This window comes from Sceloporus occidentalis, unplaced genomic scaffold, assembly GCF_023333645.1.
Source record: "Sceloporus occidentalis isolate IW3139 unplaced genomic scaffold, rSceOcc1.0.p SCAF_1, whole genome shotgun sequence".
Lineage (NCBI taxonomy): Eukaryota > Metazoa > Chordata > Lepidosauria > Squamata > Phrynosomatidae > Sceloporus > Sceloporus occidentalis.
In genome coordinates, this window is record NW_028316981.1 from 45,470,599 (window position 1) to 45,489,796 (window position 19,198).

Sequence of the window (19,198 nt, forward strand, 5' to 3'; positions counted from 1 at the left end):
GGAATGTAAAAAAAATAGTAATATATCACACAAGGAGACTAATTAGTCCTGGCAAGCAGAAAGAAAGCAACAGCCAGTCTCCCATCCCACAATGAGCGAAGTCATGGGACTGGCTGTTGTTCACTTTTCACTTGCCAATATGAATTACTCTACTGACCATAATACACAACAGAAAAAAAACCAGGCTTTGTCTCCTTTGTAAAAACATATGAGATACGTTTACATAGATATATTAAATATTTCATACTATCATAGCTAGAAAAAAGAAAATTGCAGACTACAAAATGGAGGATGAACAAGCTCAAACTAACACAGACTAACTGATCCAGGAATAGAGAGATGGCATGGCTAAAACAACAGGAAATAACACAAATACATGCTATACCTAAACTTTTATAGAGAGATGCAAATTAGCAGCGTCTGAGTGTTGGCATGCTCAGGATGCTACTGAGAAGAAGACCCCACCACCTCTCTAGGCAGTTGGTTCCATTGCCGAACCACACTTACTGGCAAGAAGTTCCTTCTAATGTTCAGATGAAATCTACTGTTCTGTAACTTAAAACCATCAGACCTAGCTCTACCTATTCTACAGAGAATAAGAAGCCAGCATCTTCCTCTTTGTGGCATTAACATTAATATTAATTCATTACTGTGTTTAATCTTGTTCTTTCTAAAGTATTTTTTAATGTTTTAGATTATTTAAACTTGTTAATGTTGACTTTACCTGTATGTATCCTTGACATCTTTTGATAAAGGGTTGAGTAAAAACATTTTAGTAAACAAATTAAATATAAATAAATTAATAAATAAAATTATTTATAATTAAATTAAATAAATCTCCCTACACTCCACTGCAGCTACACCACTGGTTCAGAATATGGTCCATCACAAGAGAGAAGCAGAGCCCAATTACCATTTGTGGGGTTTAGAACTGGCTGATGATGACAGAGCATGAGAAATAGGAATGGATAGGCCTGTGAGCAGTGTGGTGTAGTGGATTGAGCTTTGGACTATGACTCTGGAGACCAGAGTTTGGATCCCAGCTTGTCCATGGAAACCCACTGAGTGACCTTGGGCAAGTCCCACTCTCCCAGCCTCAAGGGATGGCAATGGCAAACCCCACTGAAGAAACATGCCAAGAAAACCCCATGATAGGTTCACCTTAGGGTCTCCACAAGTCAGAAATGATTTGAAAGAACACAACAGCAAGATCTGTCACGCCCATTCCCACAGACCTCTTTCTTTTTCCTTCTCTAAGTCCCTTCCATCCCAGCTTTGTGCAGATTTTTTAAAAATAAACTTCTCCCTACAAATTTCTGATTATATTTTTCAAATGGATGCATTGCCAAGAGGGATGATCCCATGGGAATCCATGGATCCCATGTAGCCCCTGTGCCCCCCCCCCCCATTTTTTTGGAGGGGGGCAGGGGGAGATTGGTCAATCATACCCCAGACCCCAGACATGGCTGGGGGAACAATTGGCCAATTCTGGTTATAAATGTACCCTTTCCTGGGCCTGTTTTAGTATATTCCCTATCAACTAGAAGCCTGCACCCGCCCTTTCCCCGATGGATCAGGGGCTGAGCAGCCACAGCGGCAGCCCTGGAGGTCCCGATCCACCGCTTCTCCCGGCCTCGGGGAAGTGGCAAAATGCCGCTTCCCCGCGGCCTAGAAAGGGGTGTCCTTGAGGCTTCATACCCCAAGGACACTCCGACAGCGGCAGGGAAAGAGAGAAAGTATTGCTGGCACAGCCGTGTAAGGGCTGCGCCAGTGATACCCATGGTGAAAGGAGCTCCGTTTCGGAGCTCCTTCCAGTGCCACTGAAAGGGTGTCACAAGCGCCCTGCAGCGTCTCACACACACGTCACGCCTGCACCATGCCGTTTGGCTGCAGGGCGGCCATAACGTCGTAATGCCGGTGCCCATGTAGACAGGGCGCTGCCATTTTGACACTGTGGTTATGTGCTAGGGTTGCGAGGCATCTATAAAGGACGTCCCGAGACAACCCTAGCACGTATCCAGGCCGGCACAAAGCGCCGGTCTGGATACCACCTATAAACCCTTACAAAAGCACTTTTATTTGATCAAAAATGCAAAATTGTTGCACAGAACTAATTCAACTTTCACTCACACTTAATTGAAATTTTTGTGGTGAGGAGCGGGGGAAGAATAGATATGCTTTTAGCATGGATGAATCTAAGGGAACTTCTTATGCTTGATTTCACATATACTTGGCAGAGAGCTTAATTAGAACACAGGTCTGTCTCGTGACAGATCATCAGTTTTTGTGGATATAATCTGGGAAGCCAAATATTTGTGGAAGCCATAGTATGACAAAACTGGCACAAGTGTGCTAATGCTGATTTGAACTCAGCAGCATTTGTTATTAGGCTTCTTTTGTTGTGTTATGGATTAATTCCCTAAGCATATTAATATTGCAAATTTCCATAGAAAAAGATATATTGTGTAATCACTATTTTTTTTAAAAAGTGCTTGATGGTTTAAGGCTAAGACTATCTCAGATTGACTCCAGCTCTACAGTCAGAAAATCAAAAGCTAAGGATGATACCTTAACTAAGCATGTTCCATGATAAATGTTTTCCATTGTCACAAATTGTGCGTGCTTACAACTTACCTCTTTGTGCCCACATTTTGATTCTTTCAGACTCTAATCCCGATGAAGAGGACAGAGTGCTTGGGACCAGCAAATGTAAAGGTTCTTTATGGGTTCCCCTCCACTCCTGCTGTGCTGGATGGGACTCCTTGAGACCACCTTTTATCTTAAAAAAAACCTTGCTGCCACCACCCAATGATTAACTTGCTACACCTTAGGAATACATTGGGACATAGCTGGGAAATTCCACTGGCATTTGCCAACCCAGTGAAGAAGTAGCCAAGCTAAGGCATGTGAAAAAGAATGCAAGAGAGGCAATGTCCCTAAAAGAAAAGCTTTATTCTAGGTCAGTGATGGCGAACCTATGGCATGCGTGCCAGAGGTGGCACTCAGAGCCCTCTCTGTGGGCACATGTGCCATCGTCCCATCACAAAGTTTGGCAGTTTGTTACTAGAAAGCCAGAGGGACATGGCACTTTGCAATAAATAAGTGGGTTTGGGGTTGCAATTTGGGCACTCGGCCTCTAAAAGGTTCACCATCACTGTTCTAGGTACAGAGATTCTATAGCAAAAAGATATCACTACATGAAGGACAAACTTATCAGGCCCAGAAAGAAAGTGTAAGTTACACAGAGTACAATCATTTCAGCCAAACCAGGAAAACATATCAAAACCCTGATGCCACTGACTGGTACTGTACATGTTCCTAATCTTACTCACAGATCAGATGGGATTTGTACTCCTTCGTGTTTCTGGATAGCTAGGGGCTGGACTTCATTGTCCAGCTCCACCAGTCTCTTCATGATCTGCCTCATGAGACCAAGAGACAAATCCAACAGGCAGGCAGACATACAAAAGCCTTGTGTTGCATCCAAGAGGTTGCCATCTCATTGCCTGTGATGTAATCCCTCATTAAAATGTAACTGTACCTGTCTGATAAATGAAGGGACTCCCATTTATCACCATAAAAATGTTCTACCCCCTGAAGCATTTGAGCTGTACTGTTTTGCTAGAGGAATTAAGCTTTGAGTTGCTTCCACCGTACAGGTGTTTGGTCGTTTAGATGGCAGTGGAGTGGGAAATCTGTTTTGGGTTTTGATGACCAGCTATAAAATAATGGGGCCTGATAGGGTTAAACAAAACCCACTTTATTTGGATTGTGTAATGATGGAAAAGAGAAAATATTTTTGAGAAGTCGAAGGCTTTCACAGCTGGCACCCATATTTTTCTATGGTTACCTTTCTATAGCCTCTGAAGATGCCAGCCGCAGTTGCAGGTGAAATGTCAGGAATAAATTCTTCCAGAATGCAGCCACATAGCCTGAAAAATTCACAGAAAAACATTTTTATTCACTGCAGACCTGCTACAAGATATCTCATTGTACAAAATGATTTGTACAGTAGAACACATGTTTGCTATGGAACACAAGATACTTAGTACAGTGGAGCTCAAACTAAGAATATGATGAGAGTGAGAAGCAACTCAGACAGCTGCCTTGAACTCAATCAGACCATTAGTCTGTCAAGCCCAGTATCGTTTACCCCAACAGGAAGCAGCTCTACCAAATGTCAAGCATAAGTTTTTCATACAACTGAAATATGTTTCTTTTAGCCAGAAGTGCCAGAGATTGAAGCTGGGATCGTCCATATGCAAATCAGACAGTTCTATATCCTGATTCATTCTGTACTGGATGTGGATTTATATCCACAAAAGCTCATGTGAAAATGAAAACCAGTTAGTCTTAAAGATGCTGCTACATTCTCTTCTTCTTTCCCCTTCCTTCCTTCCTTGCTGCCTTCCTTTTGGTCCTTCCTAGGATTTGTTTTGGAATAACTATTCTTTTATGGTGGTTAAAAGATGATGATAAACCAATTCGTGCATACTATTCAGAATAAAGTGTCTTTGGATTCAATGTATCTTATTCTTAGGTAAGTGTGTACAGGAATGCACACTTATTTTGCTTGTTTAAGGAATTTAAATTTATTGTATTATAGATATTATATTTAGTAGTTTGATTGGTGGACTAGGAATGCAGGGCATAAGGGTTAAAATTCCTGCTAAGCCATGGTAATCCACTGAATGACCTTAGGTAAGTCACATTTTCACAGACTCAAAGGGATGCAATGGCAACTTCCCTCTGAAAAAAATCTTGTCACAAAAATCCCATGATAGGTTCACATTTGGGTTCCCATAAGTCGGAAATGAATTGAAGGCACACAGCAGCAATTCCTTTTTCACCCATAAAAGAGATGCCTGCGGGTGAGCAAACTACAGTAACTACATTATTTCTCATTTCTGCCTGAGAATTTACATGTGAATTGTTGGCTCCCAAACCTGTACTGTAAATTCAGCACTTCCTGTATACTATAAAAAGGGGGAAAACTCTGTCTTCTCTTTCCTAATGGTATGTTCAGTGGAATGATGGTGGCAGCAACAGCAGCAGTTGAGAGAAATCTGTATAAATTACCACACTTCCAACTAAGACCTGAAAGCCAAGATGGCCTGGTAGCTGAAGTGTTCAACATTGACATGAGTTTGAATTTCAGATCAGCCTTGGATTTGATGAGAAAGAATAGCCTTAGGCAGGTTGCTAGCTCTCAGGCTTGGTTTCTTATCCATAAATTAGAAGTCACAGTGACGTCAGTCTTAGAGCTGTTATGAGAAGTGAGATGAAAGTTGTCAGTCACACACAAAAGTGCTATCTACATGATTAATAATGCCAAGGCAGCAAAGCGTCAAATCACTCCTGGTATAATTCTGTATGAGAATTCTAGTGTTGAGCCAATTTTAGATTCACCAAGAGCCTGTTGACTCAATTAGGCCACTCTTTTCCAAACATGTTTGTCAAAATCTATTATTTACTTGTTTGTATGCACAGGGTAATGGCTTTTGGTTTTTTTTGTATATGCAATTTAAAGCCACTTGGGAGATGAATTTGAGCCTCATTTAGAATAGTAGGTGTGTTTGTGTGTGTATGTAAGACTCTACAATTTTCCTAGCTCTGTGGAATGAACTGTGTGTACATTTTTGATTACCTGGCCAAAAATAATTCACACCTGGTTTCAATCTTAAAAACTGGATGCCCTGTAAACTTGTTATTATGAGGTCACAAGCTGTTCTGCTTCTGATATTTTCCTTTAATAGAATTCTAAAATGAAAGTGAAACCTCGGACTGCAGGATTTGAAGTCCAGGGTCACAATACAAACAGAGTAGCCATAGAATTACCAAATTTTCTAGCTTTTTCTGTTCTTGTGCCAGTAATGCCAACAAGTTCTGCAGAAACCTGCCAAAGATGTTTTCATAGCATGTAGGTAAACATGAAAAGATGATGCGATTTTAGGCTGCATCAATAGAAGTATAGTGTCTAGATCAAAGGAAGTAATAGTGCCACTCTATTCTGCTCTGGTCAGGCCCTGCCTGGAATATTGTGTCCAGTTCTGGGCACCATAATTAAAAAAGGACATTGAGAAACTGGAGCATGTCCAAAGGAGGGTGACTAAAATGATGAAGGGTCTGGAAACCATGCCCTATGAGGAACGACTTAGGGAGCTGGGGATGTTTAGCCTGGAGAAGGGAAGGTTAAGAGGTGATACGATAGCCCTGTTTAAATATTTGAAGGGATATCATGTTGAGGAGGGAGCAAGCTTGTTTTCTGCTGCTCTAGAGACTAGAATGCGGAACAATGGATGCAAACTACAGGAAAAGAGATTCCACCTCAACATTAGGAGGAACTTCCTGACAGTAAGGGTTGTTTGACTGTGGAACACACTCCCTCAGAGTGTGGTGGAATCTCCTTCTTTGGAGGTCTTTAAGCAGAGGCTGGATGGCCATATGTCAGGGATGCTTTGATTTAGATTTCTTGCATGGCAGGGAGTTGCACTGGATGGCCCTTGCAGTCTCTTCCAACTCTACGATTCTATGATTCTATGCAAATGCAAAACCTGGTAATCCGGGTAGCAGCATTCACTTGATACTGCCATAGCCCTCTATGTAGAGAAGCCTGTCAAAGCCCCACTTTGGAGAATAGGCTGGCTGCTTTTCTGATGAGCCATGTGCTACACAAGAAAGTGAGCTGGGAGGGCTGTCCAGAGAATTCAAATGGCTGTTCCTCAACTGTGATGTTTTCTGTAGGCAGTGGTTGCCCAAGGAAGCTGCACAGAGCAGTAGTAGGATGTGGTAAGCACACCCACCCCTTGTTTCAGGTTGCACAAAGACCTACTTAAGAAAGCCATGCAGCAGTTTCTCTGCTCTGTAATTCTCTGGATTGGAATGGCCAGTGAAGTTGCCCAGGGAAGCAAAGATTCTCTCTTATTCTACTGCTTGAGGGAGAGGATTCTCCCCACCAGTCCTTATTCTAAGAGAGTCATCAGTAGTCTGGCACCTGGGTTTCTAAAGGAAGACTTGCTCCCATGTGAATCTGTCTAGTTGTCAAGAACAGCTATTTACCCCACGAGTTCAGCAAACAAGTCTTCCATATTGCAAACAGTAAAAACTGTATTTCAGAAAAAAACTCAAGTATTAACAGGAATACATCTGAAGTGCCAGCATCCCCCAGCACAGGCCTAACATTAATATTAACTCCCTAAACTTTGTGGGCTTCATATTAATTTGTAAATTAATTAAAACATGCCAATCCTTTTCTCCACATCCAATTGTTTTAACCAACCCCTTCTAGAATTCACCCAGCCTGCAATGCAGTTCAGTACCCATCTCTACTTTCTGTTTCCCACTGGCTGGTTCTGAGAAAGTTCCTCCCCCATGCTTCTGCACATTCCATCACCAGGCACCAAACTACTGTGTCAGTAGTTATTATAATTTTAAAATGCTGCTGTTGTTTTAAAGCCTTTGTGACCTGTTTGGAAAGTTGCTGAAGGAACAACTTCAACAACAACTTCAACTTGGGGGGGGGGGGGGCAAGATGTACCTATGCCTGACAGAATTTTACAGTCCACCTGTGTGAGGCAGGATCTTGGTTACTGTGTCAAAACCTAACTTTTCTGTATACAGATAAATCTAAGGTTTACGTGGAAGCTGCTCTGCAATTAAATGAATGGAGCATGCACCCATGGCATGCTTGCCCCATGCCACCATGAGCACAAGCCCCATTCAGTAGAATAGGGCTTGTGCTTATGCAGAATTTGCATTACGTGGGGGGGGGGTCTGGAGTGGATCCCCTGTGTAAGGAGAGGCTCCACTATATTAAGTGACATACATCACAGTTTACATCTGCAAACTCTCTGGATGGATTCTTTCTTTTCTTTTGTCATGGGATATGATCTAGTACCTTATCCAGGAATAGATCTGATACAGTAAGTTAGGATGGGCAGCACAGATTTCCAAATGTCCAATGAGGCTGACCAGTGTGGGGAAGAGGTTTGGAGATAGTTCCAAGATGAGAAACCTTTTGTCACAAGAAACAAGCTCATGAGACTGACTGGAAGCCTTTGGGACCGATAGAAAGGGTAGATGCTGCCTATCCTATGTCCTGAATGAAGCTTGGCTGTTGGCTGGAGAACAGGGGTCCAGACTCCCAGCTTTCCATGAACATCCAAAGACCCAAAACATCATCAGATTTTGAGAAAACAGAATTGTTCAGATAGTTGCATTAGGGCTTATGGTTCTTGTAACCTCAGCTGAATTTGATGGGCCATTTTTGTAACTTCAGCACTACTCCTACAAAAAGGCTGAAGGAAGGTGTCTTCATTACAAGATACACTTTTGCTAATGTAAAATTGCTAGATTAGAATTATTTATTTATTTATTTCATTTGTATGCTGCTTTTCTCCTAGGAGAGAGAGAGAGAGAGAGAGAGAGAGAGAGAGAGAGAGAGAAGAATAAAATCTTTCCTTAAAACAAAGTTCTTTTCCATATTTTCTTCCTGTGCCCTTGCTAAGTATGTGCACATATATGGATTCTCATTCCCCACAAGAGGAAGAGGGAAGTTTCTGCAGAGTCAGAGGTTGAAAAAGTGCAGGTTAAGCCCCTCAATATCTGTCATTAGATTATTGAGCCATGTTGGGTGAATCAGTGTTGGTGACAGTGGATAGAATTCAAGATTTCCCTCTCCTACTCAAAAGCAGGAGCCCATTATAGTCCTTCCAGTCAGTATCCAAATTCTTTTCAAATTCTCAGTTCAGCCTTCTGCTAGAACTGTGTATCTCTTCCCTAGCACATTACTTTGTACCTGAAAAGAGAGAAAGGCAAGAGAGAGATAAAGAGAGAGGTAAGTGTGGGGTTGTCTTTTGCTGGCTTCATCTCTATCCACTGAAGCCTTACCAGATGAGTCCTGAGTAAATGTACAGCTTGTTATGAAAGTCTCTCCATCCTTACAATAAATGGAAAGGAACATAGCTAAGGTAGCTGGTAGCTTTAGCACAGTAAATGTAGGTAGCTTTTGACAAGAAGTTTCTCGATTTTAGGGAAACAGTTTATGAGAAGCTGACCAAGATTCTGAAGCTTATTCAAAATTTTGTTCAGTACCTTGGACAGCTCTTGTAAAATACCTTCACTTAACCCAGACTTGTTGTTGTTGTTGTTGTTGTTGTTGTTCTTGTTGTGTGCTTTCAAGTTGTTGCCAACTTATGATGACCCTAAGGTTGTTATGCCCAGATTTTAAGGGCAACCTGTTCAACCTGAGAGTGTGTAGTGGAAATCTCCCTCCCAGTAAACTTACCCACAGCAGGGCTGACACAGACAGACAATGTTTATCACACTATACTCTTAAAGTGCTACTATTCCACTTTGACTCCTCTAGCTGCCTCCTGTTGCATTCTGGTATTGGCAGTTTTAAGGAGGGGTATTTAGAATTCTCAGGCAGAGAACTTCTCTGCCTGAGAATTCTAAATACCCCTCCTTAAAACTGCAAATCCCAGAATGCAACAGGAGGCAGCTAGAGGAGTCAAAGTGGAATAGTAGCACTTTAAGAGTATAGTGTGATAAACATCAAAGAGACACCAAATTTGGTTATAGACACTATGTATGTAACATTTATTGAAATGCACAGACATAGACAGATACAAGTACCAAGAGAGCTCTCACATACACCATTCACACAATACACACAGAAGGCACTTCACTGAAGCCGTTGATCAGTCGTCTTCATGAAGACATGGGAGCTCTGTTGCTGCGGGTCCAGAGCACCCCTTTGATCTGGAAAAGTCTCTCTTTTAAGGCTTTACCACGTCCTCCGTCCTGCTGTCTTTACGTGAGGACCTCTTCCTTTGACGTTGGCCAACACTTCAGATCGAACAGTTCTTTGCAGTCTCTTCCTTATCAGTTTTTGTTCCTATCCAGGCTGTTCGTACAGTCCTGGATATCTTCTTCTTTACGGATAAGCAGCTACATCCAAGGTTTTGGACACGCCATCTATCGTCACATCAGCAGTTCTCAAAAAATCCTCACCTCGTTTGCCAGGCAGCTTTCCCCATCATGCATTGCACCTTCTCCATTTCGTTTGCTCCAGTAGTGCCTTTCATACATATTCATACATTTCCTTACAAGGTGTACCTATCATAGGGTTTTCTTGGCATTGCCATCTCCTGAGACTGACAGCATGTGAGTTTCCCAAGGTCACCCGGTAGGTTTCATGGCTTGAGCTGGGAACTGAACCCTTGCCTTGAGTCATAGTTCAAAACTCAAACCAGTACACCACTCTAGAAGTATAAGAATAGCTCCTTTAAAACCCACTGCTTCAAAACAATGGAGATACCAGTCTTCCATAGAAAAGGTGGGCAAAATGCAACCTTGAGGCCAGATATCTGCCCCGAGGATGTGTTTGTCCACCCCCATCTCCAGAATAACCAAAGAGAATAACCCCCTCCAAGAGGCTGAATTATTGCTCTTAGAAGCCTCCACCTCCCTGTACTATTTCACATAAAAATACCAATTTTTAAAATGCAGGTGTGGATTTCGAGACACTGATATTTTTGCTTTATTTTTGGCAGTCCATAAGGTCCCCAGATGCTCCAGAGGCTTAAAGTGTCTCCCAGACATGCTGCATTTGACCACCCCTGATCCATCAGTTGCTTCCACATTTTGATGCCTATTAGAAGTCTTGATTTGGGAAGCTTGAGAGATTCTTGAAAAATAATTCATGAAAGATAGAAACCTTTTGATGGTTCACAAGCTTTCCCTAGTGAGCAGCGTAGGCAGTTGCTTTTCATCCCCAAGGATTTTGACTGTACTCAATAATGATTAATGTTGATGATTTGAATGGAACAAGTGTTCAATGTGGCACCCATAATCCTTAAATCTTGATTCATTCCAGGTTCCATGCAAAGTGGACCAAAACATCAGTTTCCTGAAAAATACTGACATTTGCTGATTGGACCCAAACTTTTGTGAACATAGTGGGGATGTCCACTTAATATGAGGAAAACATCAGATTTGATATTTCTCCCCATAAATATGTATTCTAGATCAAAAATTCAGAAATCATATGTGTGCATTTCAGAGGCACTGAAAGTAGTTGATGGATAAAATCACAACCTTACTGTGGTGTTCATTTGGATCCCAGTAGATAACACCAAGTCTGGTGACTCTGTAATGTGCATTTGTATAACATATCTGACTGTCTCACTGACAGTCAGACAAGCACTTTAATTTATAGTATAATTATATATATCTTTTAAGTCTTTACACTTAAAGACAAAAAATATTGAACTGCCATGATAAAGACACGCAAATTTCTGGACTTAGTTATCATTGGCCATTGCATGCTTAACAGAACTACACTTACTTAGTTGCTACACAAAGTTGTTATTGAGAAATAAAACCAATCTCTTCTGACCTTTATTTCCTTGACCTGTCTCCTAGCTCAGCATTATTTAAACATGTTTGACTGCTTCACAGGTTGTTCTTTTCTCTTAATAATTCCTTCTTTTCCTCTGTTGTGCCTTGCATAATACTGGAGTTCTGTTGTGATAGGAGTTTTCAAACCTACTGCTGATTTGAAGATTCAGTTTGTAGCAGCACAGGAAGTTCTTCTGAAATCAGCAGTTACAAAACCTCTAAATAAACTTGGTACACGATTACATCATGACAATGACAAAGCCAACATAGAAAGCTGAATTATCAGTTTTGGGGCAAGGCACAATGTGTTAGTTTTAACCTTTAAAGCCCTACATGGCTTGGGTCTTGACTACTTGCGGGAGTGCCTACTTCCATACAATCCTCCCCTCACACTTCGGTCCTCTGGGAAGAATCTGCTACAACCTAAGAAGACCAGACTTTCAACGGTGAACCAGAGGACCTGTGCAGCTATTCAAGTATTCAACTTCTGGTTTGGCCCTGCATCCATAACGAAGGAGAGCTTTAGTAAGGTAAAATAAACTTAGCCAAACCAACCATCAGAAGCATGCAACATCAGGATGCCACATTTTTTTAAATACTAGTGGCTACCCACTCTGGTGTCTTCCATTCATGTTGGGTTGATGGGAGTTGTAACCCAGCATACCTGGAAGACAACGGTTTTCGGGAGGCTTGCTTAGAATAGGGCATGCTTTCAGAAAGATATGCCTGGTAACAGTGGGGCTTGCCTTTGGCTGTTTTTGCTGTTTGCCTTCAACTTATTTCTGACTTATGGTGACCTTAACATCTCAGAGTTTTCTTAGCCGAATTTGTTCAGATGTTTATATGAAGTTGAGTGTTTGTGACGTGTCCAAGATAGCCAATGGGTTTCCATGGTTCAGCGGGGAATAAATCCTGGTCTCCTAGTCTACCATTCCAACTACTACACCACACTAGCTCTTTTGTAGCCAAGACTCATTGATTTCAGGATCTATTATCTACTTTGCTTTGAGCTACCATTTATTTTGCATTTTTTAAAAAATTAAATGCTGATGTTCACATCATGCCATTTAGTTTATGTTAAACGTTCTTTCTGTGTGTGTATGTGTATGTATGTATGTATGTATATATATGTATATGTATATGTATATTTATGTATGTACATATATATATGGAAAAGTAGAGTACAAAAATATTGAAAGAAATCATCCAGTGCAAATGTTTTGTCCTTTTGGATACAATGTTTCTTTTCTAGCCCTTTTCTGAACCACCCTGCCTGCTGCTTTTTCCATATGACTGTTCATAACTCATCTGTTTTTGATCTTTTTTTAGAAAATCAGAAACTGCAGCAGATTGTTGTGGATCTGAGGTACAAAAAAGAAAATATGAAAGGGTCAAAAATCTCTGGAAAGTTCCAATGCTTTGAATTTCATCTGCTCAAAAGGAACTCTCATGCTTTTTATGTCATCCATATTGTACAGGATAACTTTCTGGTAGATTATTATGCATTTCATTTTCATCCCGCAATACTAGTATATACAATATCTGGAATAACACAACACTTTTTCATCTTTATTAACAGCTCATGATTCATTACCTTTGTTGATCTTCATGGCTAACTGCATCAAGTATCAATCATTTGGGTATTATTTGTGCCAGAACTGGAACCCTAAAACCACCAGGAACTGAAAATACAGAGGAACTCCTGGGCAGTGACCACTACTCTGGAGAATGACTACTGTTTACTATAATAACATAAGCAAATAATTAGGAAAGGGAAGTGAAACTGCAGTCTGCAGATAATAAAACAATTTCATTTTACTATTCAGTACCTTTGCTAAAAGAATTCTTTTGCATTACAAAAGCAGTTAAATCGATTTTGCACCTCTGCGCCCACAGACAAAGTTGTAATTAGGCAATTGCATTTGTCAGATCTTGACAGGTATAAAATTATAATGCCAGCTATTTTGTGCGAATCAATGGGCAACAGTCATTTTGAACAAAGGAGATTTGGAGAGCAGACTTCTCTTAGATACAGCTGACTTCAGTGTGTCGATTCCCTAATCAACATCCAAATGTAAATATACTTTTTGACAAAAAGGAGGCTGAAGGGGGGAAAGAATTGTTCATTTTATTTACCATTTTAGAGGCTTTCTATCCTATCTTTCATCCCACTGAAATGGCCCCCATATTGGCTTCCAGATTAAAAAAAAAATCCATAATAGAATTTTAAAAAATGCCTTAAAAACAAATGCAATAGCCCATCTTGAATTTTGTCCTAACTGTAATACACTGATTTAAATGCTTATGTTGTGCTACATTTCCCACTGAAACTAACAATTTGATTTAGGTTTTACTATCAAGGTTCTAATGTTCTATATGCTTACTTAAGTAAGGCCAATTAAACCTAATAGGAATTATTGTCTGAGTAGACAGTTCAACTTTCTAGTAAGGAATTCTAGGTAACTCGGTGTGCTACAAATCGTATTAATAAATCTTTTTTTAATTTGATAGTGTAGCTATACTCTTAAATCAGTACATTAAACTGGGTGCCACAGACCACATCAGTTCATATTAGAAATCTGAAAGATCACATTCATCAACACCCCAAGTGCTCTAAGTACTATATCGCATAACTTCTACGTTATTAAATGGGACCAGAAAAAAAGAACAGATTTTGTCAGTATTTCATCACTGGAGATTATCAGAAAGGACAAAATTGGGGAATTAAAAGACATGCTCCTGGCAAAGTCGCATTGAAGATTTTCAGACAGTGTCGTGCTTATCCAGGACTTAACCTATGAAGATCCAGGAATGTTCCAGCAACAAACCATTCCCAGAACTTCCCCAGTGAAGTCCTGGATAAGCACAATGTGTCTGAAAATTTCAGTGCAATCGTACAACTTTACTGGGAGTATGCCTTTTAGTTCCCCAATTTCCCCCCTTCCAATAATCTCCAGTGATGAAATATTGACAAAATCTGTTCTCTTTTACTCCCCCATCTCATAATCTCCACTGTTGCATGCTGGTCTGTTGCTGAGTGCAAACCAAAGTGCTGGTTTTTATCTATAAAGTTTTGCATAGTTTGGCACCTGGCTAGCTGAAGGACCACCTTCTACATGTGAGTGTGCCCAGCCTTATAGTTATTCAGAGAAATAATTTTCTTAGTAGAGAATATTATATGCCAGTGAAGTGACCAGAGGAAGCATGGCATTTCTAGTACTTGAAATAACCTCCGCAGAGAAGCTCATGTGATTTTCCAGTACTGGCACACCACATGGCTGCATGGATGAGCTGCTGCAGAGCTCATAGACAGCCTAGACTCTCTCTCTCTCTCTCTCTCTCTCTCTCTCTCTCTCTCTATATATATATATATATATATATATATATGCTGGTAAGAATGTTGTTATTACTGTTGTTGTAAACTGCCCTCATGCTGGCTGCAACTCACGTTTATCCTGCAGATTAGACTTCTCCAGGCACCCTAGTTCTTCACTGCTCTGATTAGGTGCTGAAGACTCAGGCCCGTGGCCTCCCTAACTGAGTCCATCCATCATGCATGTGGTCTTCCTCTCTTTCTACTCCCCTCCATCTTCCTTAGCAGTATTGCCTTTTCTAGTGAGCCATGCCTTCTCATGGTATGGCCAAAGTATGACAAGCTTTAGTTTTGCCATCTTGGCTTCCAGGGAGAGGACAGGTTTAATCTGTTTAAGGACTCATTTATTTGTCTCTTTGGCTGTCCACATATCATCAGCACTCTTCTCCAGTGCCACATCTCAAATGAGTTGATTTTCTTTCTGTCATAGTTCTTTACTGTCCAGCTCTCACATCTGTAGATGGTGATGAGGAATATAATGGCTTGGATGATTCTAACTTTAGTGTTCAGTTGTATATCTTTACACTTTAGGATCTTATCTAGTTCTTACATGGCTGCCCTCGCCATTCCTAGTCCTCTGATTTCTTGGCTCCTGTCTCCGTTCTGATCAATGTTTGATCTGAGATATGGGGACTCTTTTACTATTTCAATTTCCTCATTGTCTAGGTTGAATTTATGTAGACCTTCCATGGTCATTATTTTTGTTTTCTTTATGTTCAGCAGTAAGCCTGCCTTTGGACTTTCTTCTTTGACTTTCTTTAATAATTGTCCCAAGTCTGTGGTGTTTTCTGTTAGTAGTATGGTGTCATCTTCATATCTTAGACTGTTGATGTTCCTCCCTCCTATCTTTACTCCTTCTACTTCTGCATACAAATTGAACAGGTATGGAGATAGGATGCAGCACTGCCTGATACATGTTTTGTTTGGGAACCATTCTGTCTCTCCATATTCTATTCTAGCTGTAGCCTCTTGTCCTAAGTACAGATTTATTGGGACTATCAAATGTAGTGGCACTTCTGTGTCTTTAAGAGCATTCCATAGCTTTTCATGCTCTGTGCAGTCAAAGGATTTGCATAGTGCCTCTTTTCTTTTCTGAACCTCACTTGGACCTCTGGGATTTTTCTCTCCACGTATGGTTGGAGTCTGTGCTGCAGAATTTTGAGCGTGATTTTGCAAGCCTGGGAAATTAATTCTATGGCTCCATGGTTGATGTAGTCTTTGTGTCTCCTATTTTGTGGATGTAAATACAGGAATGTACATACTGTTAAAGATGTTTAACAGGAGAAGCTCTCATGATGCCTGGTGTTATTTTGCTATGTTTGATATTGTCTTTGCATATGCATCCCAGAATGCATTTGTTTTTATGACCTTACTGGCTGCTTCTTCTAAGATTTGATTATTTTTATGTTAAAATTGTACTTGTTTTTATTACATGTGCACTGCTTGGGAGCACAAGTCTGGTTCTCTGCTTATGTGCTCCATTTGAGGGTGAAGGGAGTCACCAGCAGAATCCAGGCAGTCTATATGCTTTGTGGCAGCTCATTCAAGCACTAGTGCTGTGCTGCATGAATGCAATGGAATTTCCCACCAGTCAAGACATAGTGGAGATTACATGGGGGTTTGGGGATATTTTTCAGTAGGTTTTCAAAGGACAGTTTTTCATCAGGTCCACCGTGGAAGCAAAAAAATGGGGGTGCTGCACCGACCAGCCTCACACCAGAGCAGCCCATTAGTTTCTGAGCTGATACCATCAAAAGTGCAATACCAGACAGAGACTGACATATGTAGCATGGTGAAGAGGAAAGCATGTTCTATGGGGTAAGAAATACCTGCTGCTTTATGGCTTCTCAATCTAACAGTAACTGCAATTACTGTAATTTTGCAAATTACATACTTTTCCCATATTGTCTTCAAATGTTGGTGTTCCAAAAAGAGAGTTTCAATAGAACACTGTGTTCTCAGAAGTTGATATGCTCCTTTTAATAAAAGCATGCAAATAATAAAATTTGTTATAAACCTGCTTTATTATAGCTTGGCAGCACTGCTGAGGCAAATGGCAAATCTTTCTCATTGTGAAGCAGCACAAAATAGGTCACAATGAGTGCAGCAAAGAATGCTTTCAAGCAGAGAGATGCACCGGAAAAACTATCAAAAGTTAAGCTAGAAAATTATGCCTTGTAAGTGTCACAGAAAATTCTAGCTGTTGAGAATTCACTGTCAAAATACAAATGGAAGGAAGAGAACATTTTAGAGGAGTCAAATGGAAAGTGGAGAAAAATATATGCCATCTCCTAACAGGGGCTTTTCTGTTCAAATATAAACAATGAGGACCATATCGACAAACATGCTCAGTTTCTTTACCAGTGCTGAAGCCCCTTTTTTCTGCTCTCTGCCTCAGATCGGGTCAAGTGAAGACACTTTGAGTTTTCAAAGGAGTTGTTTGTATTTTCAAAATGGGGAGCCAAAAGCTGGCATTCACTATTGCAGTTATTGCAGTTATTGCTTTATTCAATAAGACTATGTAATCTTACTATAAAATTATGCAAATGCCACCCCAGATCATCTTAAGAGCCAGCAGCACATATGTCCAATAGAAGGAAATAAAGGTATGGTAATATTCTACATTGGCTACTTACTGTATATACTTGACTATAAGTTGACCTCATGTATAAGTTGAGGGCAGGTTTTGTGCCCCAAATTATGGATTTTGCCATGACCCGTTGATAAGTTGAGGGCAAAACTTGGAGGCTCCTTCAGTGTGTGTATGTGTGTGTACAGCAAGAGAAACTCTAATTGAGACTTTTTGCTTCAGTGTTTGTTTCAACTTTGGTTTCAGCCTTCACCCAGACCATGATGGCCAGCACGGGCATGAGAGGGACTCTGTTTGTCTAACAGCAATTAATCACTCAGGACTCTTTCTACTTGGCTCAAGAGAAAAAGAAACTCTCTCCCCACCACACAGGGGAACCCGAAAGAGCTGCTATCACATTACCATATTGACCTGTAAATAAGTCAACCTGGAATTTTGAGGTCAATTTTTGGGCATAAATTTTTAGACTTATAGACGAGCATATAAGGTAGTTATATCTGAATAACTAAGTAATATCTTGTGGCCCAACCCATCAGCTAGCCTTAAGAAGCAGCAGCTGTGACAAGTGAAGGAGATCTATTTGGCTTCCAATCAGGGCACAAGGAGGAGGATGTTTCCACCTTTCCATCAGCAAGTGAGACAATGACAATCATAAACATAACTCCCACCACACGTCTTCATCACAGCCTTACTCCTGGTGGGAGGATGGTAGAAACATCATCCTTTTTGTACTGAATGGCCCTCCTTTGCCAAGTTGTTGGCTCTTAAAGTGGGTGGGTGAAATTAAACCATGAGCTGTTATTTAGTTAAGCAGACATAAGTAGTCAATGCAGAATATCAGTATAAGTTAACTGTCTTCTATTGCTTTCCTTGTTCTCAGCAACACTTGGGGCCATTCAGCCTGTTACTGCTGCTGTGTAACATCATAGCAAAGCACACTGACTACATGACTTTAAGATAAAACTATTCCATACATCCCACCTATTTCTTTTTCTCTTTCCTGCTCTTTGTGAAAACTTTCCATGAAAAAGCAACATGAGAGGTATTGTGAGGATTCTTTTTGTTTTCCTCATAAAGGTAGTACCAAAGTTTTGATTTGGGAATTTGTCATGAACAGCATGGCATTTGGTACTTCCTCCAGAAGATTCTGTAGGTATGGCCTTGTGCTTTAGTACATTATATAGTAAGACTGTTTTAAGATTTCCAGGGCATAGCTATCTTTATTCTGATCTGGTCAAACCTCATCCAAAATACAGCATCCGTTTCTTGGAACCACAATTTAGGAAGGATATTGACAACTGGAATATGTCCAGAGGAGAGTGACCAAAATGGAAAAAGATCTATAAAACCATTCCATATGAGAAGCATCTTAGAGAGCTGGGTATGTTTATCCTGGAGAAGAGGTTACTATCACACTGAAAAGGGAGCAAGTTTGTTTTTGCTGCTCCAGAGAGGAGAAAAGGGAGCAATGAATTCAAACTACAGGAAAAGAGGTTCATCTAAATCTTAGTAAGAACTACTCGACAGTAGAATACGCTGCCTCAAAGCATAGTGGAGTCTCCTTCATTGGAGGTTTTAAGACAAAGGCTGGAAGGCCATTTGTCAGGAATGCTTTGTCTATGTCTTCCTGCATGGCAGGAGATTGAACTGGATGCCCCTTGTGGTCTTTTCCAACTCTATGATTCTACCAGAATAAAGCTGAAAAGTGCCACATATGATTTCAATCCCGCCCACTCCACTTGCCCCTATGTTGACTTTGGGAGAGAAGGATATAGCTGTATGAATTTTTGAAAACCCCATTTCTCACCTTTCCAGTCAAAACTCCTTCTCTT